This window comes from Canis aureus, chromosome 18, assembly GCF_053574225.1.
Source record: "Canis aureus isolate CA01 chromosome 18, VMU_Caureus_v.1.0, whole genome shotgun sequence".
In the NCBI taxonomy this organism is placed as follows: Eukaryota; Metazoa; Chordata; class Mammalia; order Carnivora; family Canidae; genus Canis; species Canis aureus.
In genome coordinates this window covers 23,794,621-23,808,714 of record NC_135628.1, presented here as the reverse complement: position 1 = coordinate 23,808,714, position 14,094 = coordinate 23,794,621, and the positions used below count along the sequence as shown (strand labels likewise).

Below are 14,094 nucleotides of genomic sequence, written 5' to 3'. Positions count from 1 at the left end.
GTAAAGGAATGAGTAAAGGCGCTAATACCTAAAGATGAGCCTTGCATGGACCCATGTGATTATGAGATGTTAGGACTGCTGTAACAAAATATTATGGATTGGGTGGCTTATAAACAGCAGGAACTTATTTCTCACAGTTCTGGAAGCAGGGAAGTCTGAGAGCAAGGTGGCGGCAGATTTGGTGTCTGGTGAAAGCCTGCTTCCCCCAGTTCACAGACAGCCTTCCTCCCTGTGTTGTCCTTTGGCAGAAGGGGCAAAGGAGTTCTTTGGGGTCTTTTCATAAGGCTACAAATATCATTCATGACCTAGTCATCTCCGAAAGGCCTCACTTCCAAATTTCATCACACTGGGATCAGATAGATTTATTTATTTATTTATTTGGATTTTATTTATTTATTTGACAGAGAGAAAGAGAGAGAGCACAAGCAGGGGGAGTAGCATGCAGAGGGAGGAGTAGGCTCCCCGCTGAGCAGGGAGCCTGATGTGGGGCTGGATCCCGGGACCCTGGATCAGGACCTGAGCCTAAGGCAACTGCTTAACCCACTGAGATTGGGTTTAACATATGAATTTTGAGGCAGTTGGAGTGGGGGTGGGGACACACAATCATTCAAATCTATGGTATTGATTTTCAGTTTCCGTACTCTATTTTTCCACGCTTGATTTTTTTTCCAATCAGTGGGTATTATATTTGGAATAAAGAAAACTGCATGCATATGGTTATATACATGTATATGCAACTATAGTATTTATGAAACTACTAAGCTGAAGTGAGGTTTCTGACTCTAAATCCACCATGCTCTGTCCTTGAGGCTGCCTAAAATTTTCATTGGTTACTTGGCTTAAGAAATTTATGGCTGGTCCACTGAGATGACATACAGATTTTTAAAAGTCTAAGGGGAGTACAGGAATATTTATGTAATTTTGTGACAAGTATGTTTAAATTCTGCCTTCATTTTTCAAGGAAAAGTTAAGAGCACAGACTCTAGAAATGGAAGGTCTGGATTCAAATTCCTCTCTACCACTTGTTAGCTATAGGCCATTGGGAAAATTACTTGACTGATCTCTTTGCTTGAGTTTTCCCATCTGTAAAATGGGAGTCATAAGTAGTATTTATCTTTTGCGTTATTATGAAGATTGGTTGATTTAATACATGTGAAATGCTTAGAACAGTATTTGGAAAGCAGAAATTTATCATTTATTCTTTGCTTAATGATGCAGAAATCTAGGACTTTGAGCCAATCCTTTGAGTTAATCCCAAGATATTTCTTTTTTTTTTACCCTTATCTGCAGAGAAATGCAAGTCAGTATCCTTAATTCGCACATTGGAATGTAAATCTTGCTCCATATATGCTGGTGCTGAAACGCTTGAATGTCCTTTTGGTCTCCCCATGAATCTCTGCTTCTGGGTTTTCACTCATGTTGTGAGCCTTGTGAAAACAACATCAGCAACAGGAGCACCTGGATGGCTTAGTTGGTTAAGTAACCAACTCTTCATCTCAGTTCAGGTCTTGATCTCAGGGTCATGAGTCCAAGCCCCAGGTTGGGCTCCATGCTGAGTGTGGAGCCTACTTAAAAAACCAACAACACTGTCCTTTCTCATTTTAAAGGTAATACATCTTTATCAGGAAACTTTGGGAAATATAGATTAGCAGAAAAAAAATTGCCCATAATCTCAGCAACCAGATATGTCAATTTTATTTATTTATTATTATTTTAAAAAGTTTATTTAAGTAATCTTTATACCTGATATGGGGCTTGAACCCACGACCCCAAGATTGAGAGTTGCATGCTCCTCCAACTAAACCAGCCAGGTTCCCCCAGATATGCCAATGTTAATATTGCTGTTTATATTCTCCTAGTCTTTTTTTTTTTTTTTTGCAAGCCTATATATAGCTTACCAAGCTGTAATTACACTATAAATACTGGTTTATAATCAGTCTTTTCACTTAACAATGTATTGAGAACATTTTTATATATGATTAAATATTCTGCTACTGCATCATTTTAATGGCTGCATAGCATTCCATTTTATGGATGCACAATACCCTAACGTATTCTAGCAGTCCCCTACAACTAGACGTTAAGATTATTTCCTCTCTTTCTCTGCTATTACACTTGAGACACAGGAAAAGAGCCCCTAATATCTGGGTGCTGGTTTGGTACTATCAGCTGGTGATATTAGTACTATCAGCACCTTGATGCTACTATGACCTGGCCTGGCACTCACAGCTATGCCTTGATGTCCTCCTGTTAATGTAAATAATTTCACAGAAAGCCAGTATTAGACAAGGCTGCTTTGTGATTAGGATGGACACCTGTCTGAACACAGACAAACACATATAGTACATTGTCCAGAATTATGAAAATGACCAACCAACTCCCTATCCTGGAAAAATATGAGTTGCTTGTTTAGCAATTCCACCTTTAGCCTCAATTTAGCTTTAGCCTCTTTCCTACACCTAGATAAAGCTTATTAAGATAACAAATCATATAATTGTTTCAGTTTCTTGGTATCACCTAATATTGTCCAGCACTGGATATGTTTCTGATGATCCTTTGGCTGGAGAACATTGGTATAGTCATCCTAGTTTTCAAATTATTAGCTATATTATACTTGCAAAAAATATTCCCTGCAAAAGCAATAGGTATTCAAGTGGGACAACCCAAGAGAAATGTTAACTATCTATTTCTATAAATTCTGTTTTACCCCTATATCCAATCAAATTATCATTAAGCAATATGTTTGCAATGTGTTACCTGGGTTTCCTAAGAAATACCTTTCTCTCATTTTACACTGTATTTTGACTTTAAGAGTCAGATTACAAAAAAAGGAGGGTCACATAAAATCATGGTCAAAGGTAGCATACCTTTGTATTTTCTATAAAATTTTTATAAAAATATATGTAATGGTGGGGCAGCCCTGGTGGCTCAGTGGTTTAGCGCCGCCTTCAGCCCAGTGCCTGATCCTGGAGACACAATGTCGAGTCCCACATCAGGCTCCCTGCATGGAGCCTGCTTCTCCCTCTGCCTGTGTCTCTGCCTCTCTCTCTCTCTTTCCCTCTCTCTCTCTCTCTGTGTGTCTCTATGAATAAATAAATAAAATCTTAAAGAAATATATATATGTAATGCTTTATAGTAAAGTGCTAGGGAAAAAAGTTGACTCTCTTTGTGGTAGCTGTTCTCCAAGGCTCCAACGAATTTTCCTGATATTCAGACCCTTGTGTAGTGGTTCCTCTTACAAGGAATCCAGCTGCCCTATGACTTATTTTAACAAACAAAATGTGGCAAAAGTAACACTGTGTCAATTCTAGGCCTACTGTTTAAAAAGACTGGTAACAGGGCACCTGAGGGGCTTAGTCGGTTAAGGGTCTGCCTTCGGCTCATGTCATGATCCCAGAGTCCTGGGATCCAGCCCTGCATCGGGCTCCTTGCTCAGGAGGGGCCTGCTTCTCCCTCTCCCTCTGCCTGCTGTGTGTTCTCTCTCTCTCTCTGTCAAATAAATAATAAAATAAAATCTTAAAAAAAAATAAAATAAAAAGACTTGTAGCTTCTACTTCTGTTTTCTCGGAACACTTAGTTTTGGGAACTCTGAACTCAAGTCAGAAGTCCAGTTACCCTACTGAAGAGGCAACAAGAAGAGACCAAGTCTACATGGGGAAGAAGAGATGGAGGCCCAGAGACTACATGGATAGGAAGGCCCAACCCTCCTAGTATCCCAGCTGAGCAATTCTCCCAGCTGTTCACCATTGTGCAGCAATTCTGAGTGTCATCTAGAACTTCTCCAAGCTGTTTGAGCTCCCAGATCTGGAACACTAAAAGCATCCAGCTGATTAGCCCAGTTGATCCATGGGATCGTAAGTGGGCCATAATTAAATGGTTGTTGTTTAAAACCACTAAGTTTTAGAGTGGTTTGTTAGGCAGTAATAGACTTATTTCCTTATGCTCTGTTAAGAATGTTGCCTTTTCTTCTTTTCCTTACTGTGAGAACTGTGTGATTCACTGTGATTTTCCTTCCCACCTTCACTTCCCGGAAACTTAGAACCCTTTAGTACTCATTTTGAGTTTCTTCCTTCTGTTAAGGTTTGAGTTTTGCTGTTGTCATTTTTTTCTAGAAGTTTTGTTTTGTTTTGGTGTAATCATCCTCTCTTTAACCTCCATGATCTCAATTGGCCACTGCCCTCCCACTTCTGGGTTGAGTGTTTCTGTCCTTTGCACTTTGTGGCTGATATGAATCCTTGCATTTAGCTAAATATTGTTTCCGATCCTTTGTCCAAGAGCAAGGTAAAAGCTGGAGATAAATTTATATAGTGAGTATGGGGAAGTGAAAGCATTGTGGCTATGAGCATGAGCTTGGAGTTAAAATACAGGTGGCTTTCAGTCTGGGCTTTATACCTTACTAGCTGTCAGATCTTGGGGATGCCATTTAACTTTTCTGAACCTCAATTTTCTCATCTGTTAAATGATACAGTGATAAAAAGTAAACTGAGGCAATGTATGTAAGGCATATCATAGTAAGTGCTTGATAAACAAATAGAGCAAATTCCTTAAGTAACCTGATCAGAATCTAAAAAGACACAAATACCCAGAGCAACAGGCTGTATCTACCAATGTGAAATTTGTAAACATACATTTAAGACACTCATTTTGGGATTTCAATTCTCCTTTTTATTATCTGTGACCTAGGGCAAGTTATTTAAACTGGTAAAGCCTGTTTCCTTGTGTAATAGAATGTTAAAATAGGACTCTTCTTATCCCCATTTAAAAAAAAAAGATTTTACTCATTTATTCGTGAGAGACAGAGAGAGGCAGAGAGAGAGAAGCAGGCTCCATGCAGGGAGCCAGATGTGGGACTCGATCCCGGGACTCTGGGATCACGCGCTGAGCCAAAAGCAGATGCCCAACCACTGAGCTACCCAGGCGTCCCTCTTATCCCCATTTTGAATGAGTTCCCCCAAAATGATTACCAACTATCCAAATTCCAAAGTGATGGGTAAGCACCAAATTGGAAGTGGAAGTGAGGTGGCTGAACGTTGGTTTCCCAACTCTTAACTGACCACACCCCTATCCTGAGGGGAAGGCTGGAAAGAGAATAGCATATTTAGAGAGAACTATCTCTCTAGGTATCCTGTGAGGTCCTGACTCTGAAGTGGTCATGTATTACATTTAGTGTCATGTATCTTGTTCTCCTTTAATCTGGGCAGTTCTTCGGCATTTTTGTCTTTTATGACTTTGGTATTTTTAAGATTATAGGTCATTTTTTTTTTTTTTTTTGTAGAACATCTCTCAAATGTGATTTTATTAGATGTTCTCTATGACTGGATTGAAATTTTGCATTTTAGCAGGAATATTTCATAACTGACTCTGTGTTCCTCTTAACATTTTACATCAAGTGGCACATGGTGTCAGTTTGCTCCATTATTCATGTTAACTATTTCTTTTCTTCTTTTTATTTATTTATTTTTTTTTTATATTTTATTTATTTATTCATGATAGTCACACAGAGAGAGACAGAGAGGCAGAGACACAGGCAGAGGGAGAAGCAGGCTCCATGCAGGGAGCCTGATGTGGGATTCGATCCCGGGTCTCCAGGATCGCGCCCCGGGCCAAAGGCAGGCGCCAAACCACTGCGCCACCCAGGGATCCCCTTTTCTTCTTTTTAAATAGGCTCCAGGCCAAATGTAGGGCTTGAACTAATTCAAGAGTTGAATGCTCCACAGACTAAATCAATGAGGGGCCTCTCATGTTAACTTTGATTGCTTGGATAATATGATGTCTGCTAGATTACCATAAAGTTGCAGTTTTCCCATTTATAATGAATAACTATTTTGAAGGAAGATATGTTGAGACAACATAAATTTCCTTTTTCTTCATCAAACTTCCACCAACTATGTTTAACACTCATTGATGATTCTTGCTTGAATCAATTAGCGCAATGACAATTGTAGAATGAGAAGTTGGAAGTCAACCTATTACATGAGACTGGACATTTTAATTATTGAACTAAGACTATTTTAGAAGCCTAGAAACAGACTTTTTATTTTCTGAGTGACCAGAAAATAACAGGACTTGCCTTAGATTTCATCCCTAAAGAACTGGTTTGAATGGAAAGGGGAGAAAAGAATGACAGTTTTTTTCCAATTATAACTCATGAGAGTCCTACCCATCTAGTGTATTGGCCATCCTCATACCTCATATGACATAATAATAGTGCCTACTAAAATGGTTGTTGAGGAAAGTAGGTGAGCTAATTTAAGTCAAATGCTGAGCACCTCCTGGTATGATACCCCTTTTTATTGTGACTTTGCTCCTCCTCCCAAAAAGAAGTGGAGTCTAGGTATCTACCTCTAATTTGAGCTGGCCTGTTTTTTGTTTCAGTCAACAGAATGTGGCAGAGCAACATGGTGGAAGTTCATAGGCTGGGTCTTAAAAGGCCTTGCAACCTCTGGTTTCACTCTCTTGTTGTCCTGACACTATTGGTAAAGTAGTCTAGACCCTCTGGGGACAAGAGACCATGTGGAGAGACTTGGAACTGGCAGGACAAACATGTCAGTGGGGCCATCTTAGACCACCCAGCAACAACAGTCAAGGTGTCAGATGATTCATAGTGATTCCAGGTGAGACTAGTAGAAGAGCCATACGGTTGAGCTAAGCTCAAATTGTTGACCCTCAGGACTGAAGGACCTTGGAAAAGAGAAGGCACAATGTGGGGGGTGTGGATGGGACAGGCCACAGGTGGAATGAAGAATGATTAGGTTTGAGAGTATAGTCCTAAAGGATAGGACTTAGGCCAAGAGGTGGATGGCACAGGAAGTATTTTGTTGTTGTTGTTGTTTTTCAAAGTATGGAAGAGGGATCCCTGGGTGGCTCATCGGTTTAGCGTCTGCCTTTGGCCCAGGGTGTGATCCTAGAGTCTTCGGGGTCGAGTCTCGCATCAGGGTCCCTGCATGGAGACTGCTTCTCCCTCTGCCTATGTCTCTGCCTCTCTCTCTCTCTCTCTCTCTCTCTGTGTGTGTCTTTAATGAATAAATAAATAAAATCTTTAAAAAAATATGGGAGAAATTTAAGCAGAATTTCCTTGAGATAAACTTCCTTTGAAAGTCGTGAGTTTAATATCACTGCAAGAATTTTAAAAAAGAACTGGGTGACCTTCAGGGATGGTCATCCCTACTGTTGGGGATGTTGTAGAATGGATGGATTAAAATCTTGTGTGATTCCCTTCCACCCTTACAGTTCTTGGATTCTTTATTTATTTATTTTTTTAAGATTTCATTTATTCATGAAAGACGCAGAGAGAGAGGCAGAGGCACAGGCAGAAGGAGAAGCAGGCTCCACTGAGGAAGCCTGATGGACTCGATCCTGAGACTCTGGGATCATGCCCCAAGCCAAAGACAGACGCTCAACCGCTGAGTCACCCAGGCATCCCCAGTTCTTGAATTCTGAGAAAACTCTGCACATTGGTTTGGCCTGGCAGTTCTGAAAATACTTTCTTTTTAGTATTCACTATAGTAACAATTTTAACAGTTTTCTACAAGTTTACAGTAACAAAGATGATTCATTGCAAACATCTGTCAAAGCTATTCCTTTTCGTCCTTTCATTTTATAAAACTACAGAGTTTGAGCTCCTATAGTCTTCTGAGTCCCTTAAAATTTTATAAATTCTAATAATTTTATAAATTATAAGACATTTTCACATGTTGACATCTGTAAAATCAGGATGTATCTGCAATCACCATCAACCAGGTGGTAGTTATGACATAGATATAATTATCAGATTAGATGTAAATATGGCCATGGCTGTTTAAACTGTCATCACTTCAGCTGAGTCAAATGTATTATGGGTAACACATATTTTGAATGCAATTGATGTTTTGAATGACTTACAGAATGAATGGTAGTAGTTTGATAGATAATCCCAGAGATAATTTGTAGTGCTTTTTATTTTTATTTTTATTTTTTTAAGTTATGTTTAGGGATGCCAGAGTGGCTCAGTGGGTGAGTGGTTGAGCCTCTGCTTTTGGCTTAGGGCGTGATCCCAGAGTCCTGAGACTGAGTCCCACACTGGGCTCCCTGCATGGAGCCTGCTTCTCTCTCTGCCTATGTCTCTGCCTCTCTCTTACTCTCTCTCTCTCTCTCTGTCTTTCATGAATAAATAAATAAAATCTTAAAATTTTTAAAAAATTTATTTGAGGGGGCGGGGTTGGAGGGCACTTGGAGAGGGAAAAAGAGAGTCCTAAACAAATTCCTAGTGGAGTCTGATGTGGGGCTTGATCTCATGACCCTAGATTACTACCTGAGCTGAAACCAAGAGTTGGATGCTTAATTGACTGCACCACCCAGGTGCCCCAAAAGATTTTATTTTTTTAAATAATCTCTGTACCAAACATGGGGTTCAAACTTGACCCCAAATCAAGAGTGGCATGCTCTCCTGACTGAGCCAACCAGGTGCCCCAGGGAGTGTTCTTTTAAGCAATGCTGCATCACCAACATTCCTGATGGTATGGAGGATGAGATTGTATAGAAAAAGTCTAATTTATAGAAAAGCATTGTGTCAGAGTTTGATTAGAAGTGGTTTTCTTTTATTATAATTCATAAAATAAGGATATATTCTACAACCGGTGGCATCAATTGATACTGATAAAATACAGTAGCGATTAACTTAGCTAACCAGTGTTAGCACTTACTACATGCTGGCCAGGCATAGTAGGAAGGGTTTTAAATGGGTTATCTTGATTTAGTCTTCATTGGAACTCTACAAGGTAGGTACGTTTATTATCCAAATTTTTTAAAATGTGGAAAGTGAGGCCCAGAGAAGCTGATGTTCCTAGGGTTTTGTCCCTAGTGAAGGATGGAGGCAAGATTCTAATGAAATGTAGGCAGTCTAATTGTAGAAAAGGGTTTTATTTTATTTTATTTTTAAAAAAAGATTCTATTTATTTATTCATGACACACACACACACACACACACACACACACACTGAGGCAGAGACACAGGCAGAGGGAGAAGCAGGCTCCATGCTGGGAGCCCAATGTGGGACCCGATCCTGGGACTCCAGGATCATGCCCTTGGTTGAAGGTACATGGTAAACCGCTGAGCCACCCAGGGATCCCCAGAAGGGTTTTAAAAAGCACTACATTGAATTGTTTCCCATTAGTACTGTTTGGCCCATGGCATATGCTCTCTTATTTTGAAATTTCTTATATTTTTTGTCTTCCCACCTAGACCATAGGGATCATTCAGCCAAGATTTTTTTTTTTTTTTACCTCACATCTGGGTCTTCAAAACCTTGGCATTGTGCCCAGTTAATGCTTATTAAATATCCAGAGACAGAGCAGAATTTTACATTCTGTGTTCTGACTTGGTCTTAGGTTACAGCCTTCTTCCAGGGGCTATGTCAGTGCTAATTTAGTTGCAAGAAACAGAAACTATAGAATTTTCACCTTTTTTGGTTATCTAGCATCCGAGGCCTTCTCGTATGGGGAACATCTTATTAAGATGGCAGCTTTTGGGGAGACTGTGCTGTGCTCCCCTCCTTGGTTTCTGCTGAAGGGAGTTCCTTTCTCTCCTACTCTTTGCAGCTGGAACACTGGTAAGTAGCCTTAGGCCTGACCCTTCAGCCTCTCCCACCTGGGCCTTTAAAGTCTGGAGCAAATGGTGCATGGGTGAAGAGACTGTTAAGATTCATGAAACGTACCTGTGAAGTGAGCAGTGTCACATAGCAATGGTAAAGGTATTCTGACCAGATTAGCCTTGTTAAAAGACAGTCATTGGACCACTGAACACTCCAGTGAAGGCTCAATTCCTATCCATTTTCTCGCTTTGGTTTTAGAGTGTCTTGTTGATTCACTGAAACCCTGACATACTTCCTTTTATTTTTCTTAAGATATTTAAGATCAGTTTCTGTTGCCTGCAATCAGGAAATCCTACTGATCCCTTCAATCAAGATGGCTTAAGACAAGGGCACATTTCAGATAGGCCTCTCTGCATAAAATAGCTATGATGCCCTTTGCCACTTTCTATCTTATCTTGATTTCCATCTTGATTTACTGTTCTTTCTAGCATTTATCATCTGACTTAGGATTCCTTTGTGTATTGGCTTCACTGGACTGTCACTCCAGGAAAGCAGGGGCTGCTATTTCCCCAACATCTGGTTCATTGCTGAAGGAATGCTTAAATAAATGAATACAAAGGCTGAAACAGAATTGAGGTTCACAAAGGATTGGAATCAAAAATAGGAAAACCATCAGGAATGGGGCAGTTTCTCTCCCAAGGATTAATCTTTAGGCCCATGTGTTTTTCTCTACCTTTCTCTTCCCATTTGCTTTTTTATTTTTATTTTTTTTAAGTAAACTCTGTGCCCAACATAGGGCTTGAACTCATGACCCCAAGATCAAGAATTACATGTGGCATGCTCTACCAACTGAGCCAGCCACCTCCTTCTCATTTACTCTTTTATTTCTCTTTACAGACTAATCTGAGGGAAGGGAGGAATAATGAGAAACAAGATGCTTTAAACCAGAGGTTTCCAATCCCGGTGGCTCATTAGAATCATTGTGGGATTATTTTAAAAACATTAATTCCTGAGCCTCACTCAAGAGCCCCTGAATAAAAATTTCCATAAATGGGGCTCTGGAATAGTTTTAAAATCCATATTTAGTGAGCCAGGTACTGAATTATAGTTCTGAGAACATCTGCCCCCAGCAAATTATTATTTCCCCAGAATATTATATGGGGTTGATTTTAACAAATGTTTATTGAGAATACCTAATATGAGCCAAGCATTGATGTAGGTGCTAGGAAACTGTAGGAAAGAAAACCTAGGGGCGCTTGGGTGGCTCCGTGGTTGGGGGTCTGCCTTCGGCCCAGGGCATGATCCTGGAGTCCCGGATCAAGTCCCACATCGGGCTCCCTGCATGGAGCCTGCTTCTCCCTCTGCCTGTTCTCTGCCTCTCTCTCTCTGTGTCTCATGAATAAATAAATAAAGTCTTAAAAAAAAACAAACAAACAACACCAAAGTCTCCAGTATTCTTTTTTTTTTTTTTTTTAATTTGGGAAAGACAGGGTGCATGAGAGAACACAAGTGGGGTGAGGAGCAGAGGAAGAAGTAGACTCCCTGCTGAGCAGGGAGGCCAATGCGGGGCTCTATCATGGGACTCTAGGATCACGACCTGAGCTGAAGGCAGACGCCCAACCTACAGAGCCACCCAGGTGCCTCTAAAGTCTCTAATATACTTATGATCAATCCCATATATAGGAAAAGGGAAAGAAATACTTTTATTTTTTTTGTCTCATCACACAAGTATTCAGACTTCAACAATTATTAAAAGAGTAGAGTCCTAGATGGGATGTCAAAAGGTTCAATTTCTAATCTTGCCTCTGCCACCAATGGTCTGTGTTTTCTTGGGCAAGTCTCTATTCTGGGCCTTAGCTTCCTCGACAAAAAAAGCTGAGATAATATCTCCTTTCTGTACCTCTCAAAGTGTTATAACAATTAGATGAGATAATGCAAAATTGAAAATTATAATTTTAATTATAATTATAATATTTATCACTGGAATCATATGATTTAGTAATATCTATATTACTCTTTAATTACTTTCCTTATTGGGCTCGTTTTCCCAACCTCCTCATAAAATCACCAGGCATAGGGTCTGTTTTGTGCTTGCCGCCTGTTCTCCAAGTCACTAGGCATAAAGCTGGGTAGTTGGTGCTCCATAAATACTTGTTGATAGAGTGATTGAATTTCATAGTTATTTGTACAATAACTGAGAATATATGCCCTCTTGTTATCATCAGCTATAAGAGCAGGGAGGCAGGAAGTGAGGCGAGAGTATAGTTAATGCCTGCCAATTTTTCTCTTCATTCCCTCCCTCTCATTTTTAGTGGAATCTGAGACGGCTGACAGGATGTGGGTGGGAATAGATGGATCCGACAGGGACTAAGAGTTTCAAAGCTGCATCTATCTGTTCTACTAAAGAATTGATCTGAGTAGTGTGCAAGGGGAATGTATCGGAATGTGTGAATTTTATAGAACATGTTAAAGTGGAATGTATGACAGACAAAGCTCTTGGGATTATACAAATTAAATACAATGAAGTTGGGTGATGCTTAGACCAAAATGTTAATACAACTTTGCACTATGTAACATCTTTTTTCTAAATTGACAGTGTCATCCATCTTGATTGACTAAATCTCATAATCTGCTTGAGAAAAAGTAGAGATATTTATATATTAAATTTTTTTTAAGTTTAAAAATTTTAAGTTTTAATTTTAATTCCAGTTAGTTAACATATGTTATATTCATTTCAGGCATACGATACAGTGACTCAACACTTCCATACAACACTCTGCTCGTCACAAGTGCCCTCTTTCATCCCCATCACCTAGTTAACCCATTCCCTCACCTGATACCTATGCATTTTTAACAAATGGGTAAACTAAGACATTGCCTAGGAAAGCAGCTTAATCTTTGGGATTTAGAAAATGCAGTTATTAAAAATTGAATCCTTTTTATCTAATTTAGAATATTTGGAGGATTTATTTTTTTTTAAAGATTTAATTTATTTATTCATGAGAGACAGAGAGAGAGAGAGAGAGACAGAAAGAGAGAGAGAGAGAGGCACCACACAGGCAGAGGGAGAAGCAGGCTCCATTCCATGCAGGGAGCCTGATGTCAGACTCAATCCCGGGTCTCCAGGACCACATCCTGGGCTGAAGGCAGCGCTAAACCGCTCAGCCATCGGGGCTGCCTGAGGATTTAATTTCTAAATCTAGTTCCTTATGTGGAAAGAAGGTATAGTAATGAGATTTATTTATTTATTTATTTATTTATTTATTTATTTATTTATTTAATTTTATTTATTCATTCATGAGAGACAAAGAGAGGCAGAGAAGCAGGCTCCATGCAGGGAGCCCGACATGGGACTCGATCCCCAGACTCCAGGATCATGCCCTGGGCCGAAGGCAGGTGCTCAATCGCTCGAGCCACCCAGGCGTCCCAGTAATGAGTTTTAAATGCAATAGCATCCATCATCTCATTTACTTTACATGAGTAATCATTCTGAATTTTAAAATAATGAACAAAATGTAGGTAATTTTGTGGCTAAAAAGATTTATATTTGCATCTTCTCTTTGGTTAAAATCTAACCCACTGAGTGTATGTGAGCATGACCTTCAGATGACTGGGAAATATAGTGGTCATTATGATCTTGATAATTTGGATGTTTATCTTTGCCTTTTTCTGCAATTTATATCTGGGAGTTTGTTTATTTGAGAGAGAGAGAGAGAGAGAGAGAGAGAAAGGATGAGCAGGCGGAAGGGGAAGAGGGAGAAGTAGGCTCCCTCCTCAGCTGTAGGGCTGGATCCCAGGACCGTGACATAATGACCTGAGCTGAAGGCAGATGCTTAACTGACTAAACCACCCAGGCACCTCTGATTCTATACATTACTCAGTGTTCATCATGATGAGTGATCATCATCTATTTCGCCCATCACCTATTTCACCTCATCACCTATTTCACCCATCCCGCCAACCACTTCCCCTCTGGTAACCATCAGTTTGTTCTCTGTAGTTAGGAGTCTGTTTCTTTGTTTGTCTCTTTTTTCCTTTGTTTAGTTTCTTAATTCCACTTATGAGTGAAAACATATGGTATTTGTCTTTCTCTGACTTATTTTGCTTAGCATTAATATTCTCCAGCTCTATCCATGTTGTTGCAAATGGCATTCTTTTTTATGACTGAGTAATATTCCAGGGTGTGTATGTGTGTGTGCGTGCATGTGTACCATATTTTCTTTATCCATTCATCCATCAGTGAACACTTGGGCTGCTTCCATAATTTGGCTATTGTAAATAATGCTACAATAAACATGGAGGGGACATATATCCTTTCAAATTCGTGTTTTTTGTAAATACCCAGTAGTATGATTGCTGGATCATGGGGTAGTTCTGTTTTTAACGTTTTTGAGGTAACTCCACACTATTTTCCAGAGTGGCTATATCAGTTTGCATTCCCACCAACAGTGCAAGAGGGTTCCTTTTTCTCTGCATTCTCACCAACACTTGTTTCTTGTGTTTTGATTTTAGCCATCTGACAGGT

General features: G+C 39.7%; 1 protein-coding gene across 9 annotated transcripts in view; it reads left to right on the top strand.

Annotated features, from left to right (window-relative positions):
- Window positions 1–14,094, top strand: part of CCDC126 (coiled-coil domain containing 126) — a 106,256-nt gene that overhangs the window by 38,704 nt on the left and 53,458 nt on the right. Inside the window, exon 1 of one of the 9 annotated variants that reach the window (XM_077856530.1) lies at window positions 6,421–6,614. The exons of the other annotated variants lie outside the window; for them this stretch is intronic. The gene's annotated coding sequence lies outside the window, so the exon portion shown is untranslated. Of the gene's footprint in view, window positions 1–6,420; window positions 6,615–14,094 lie in introns of those variants that run through there. 9 annotated transcript variants of the gene reach the window in all.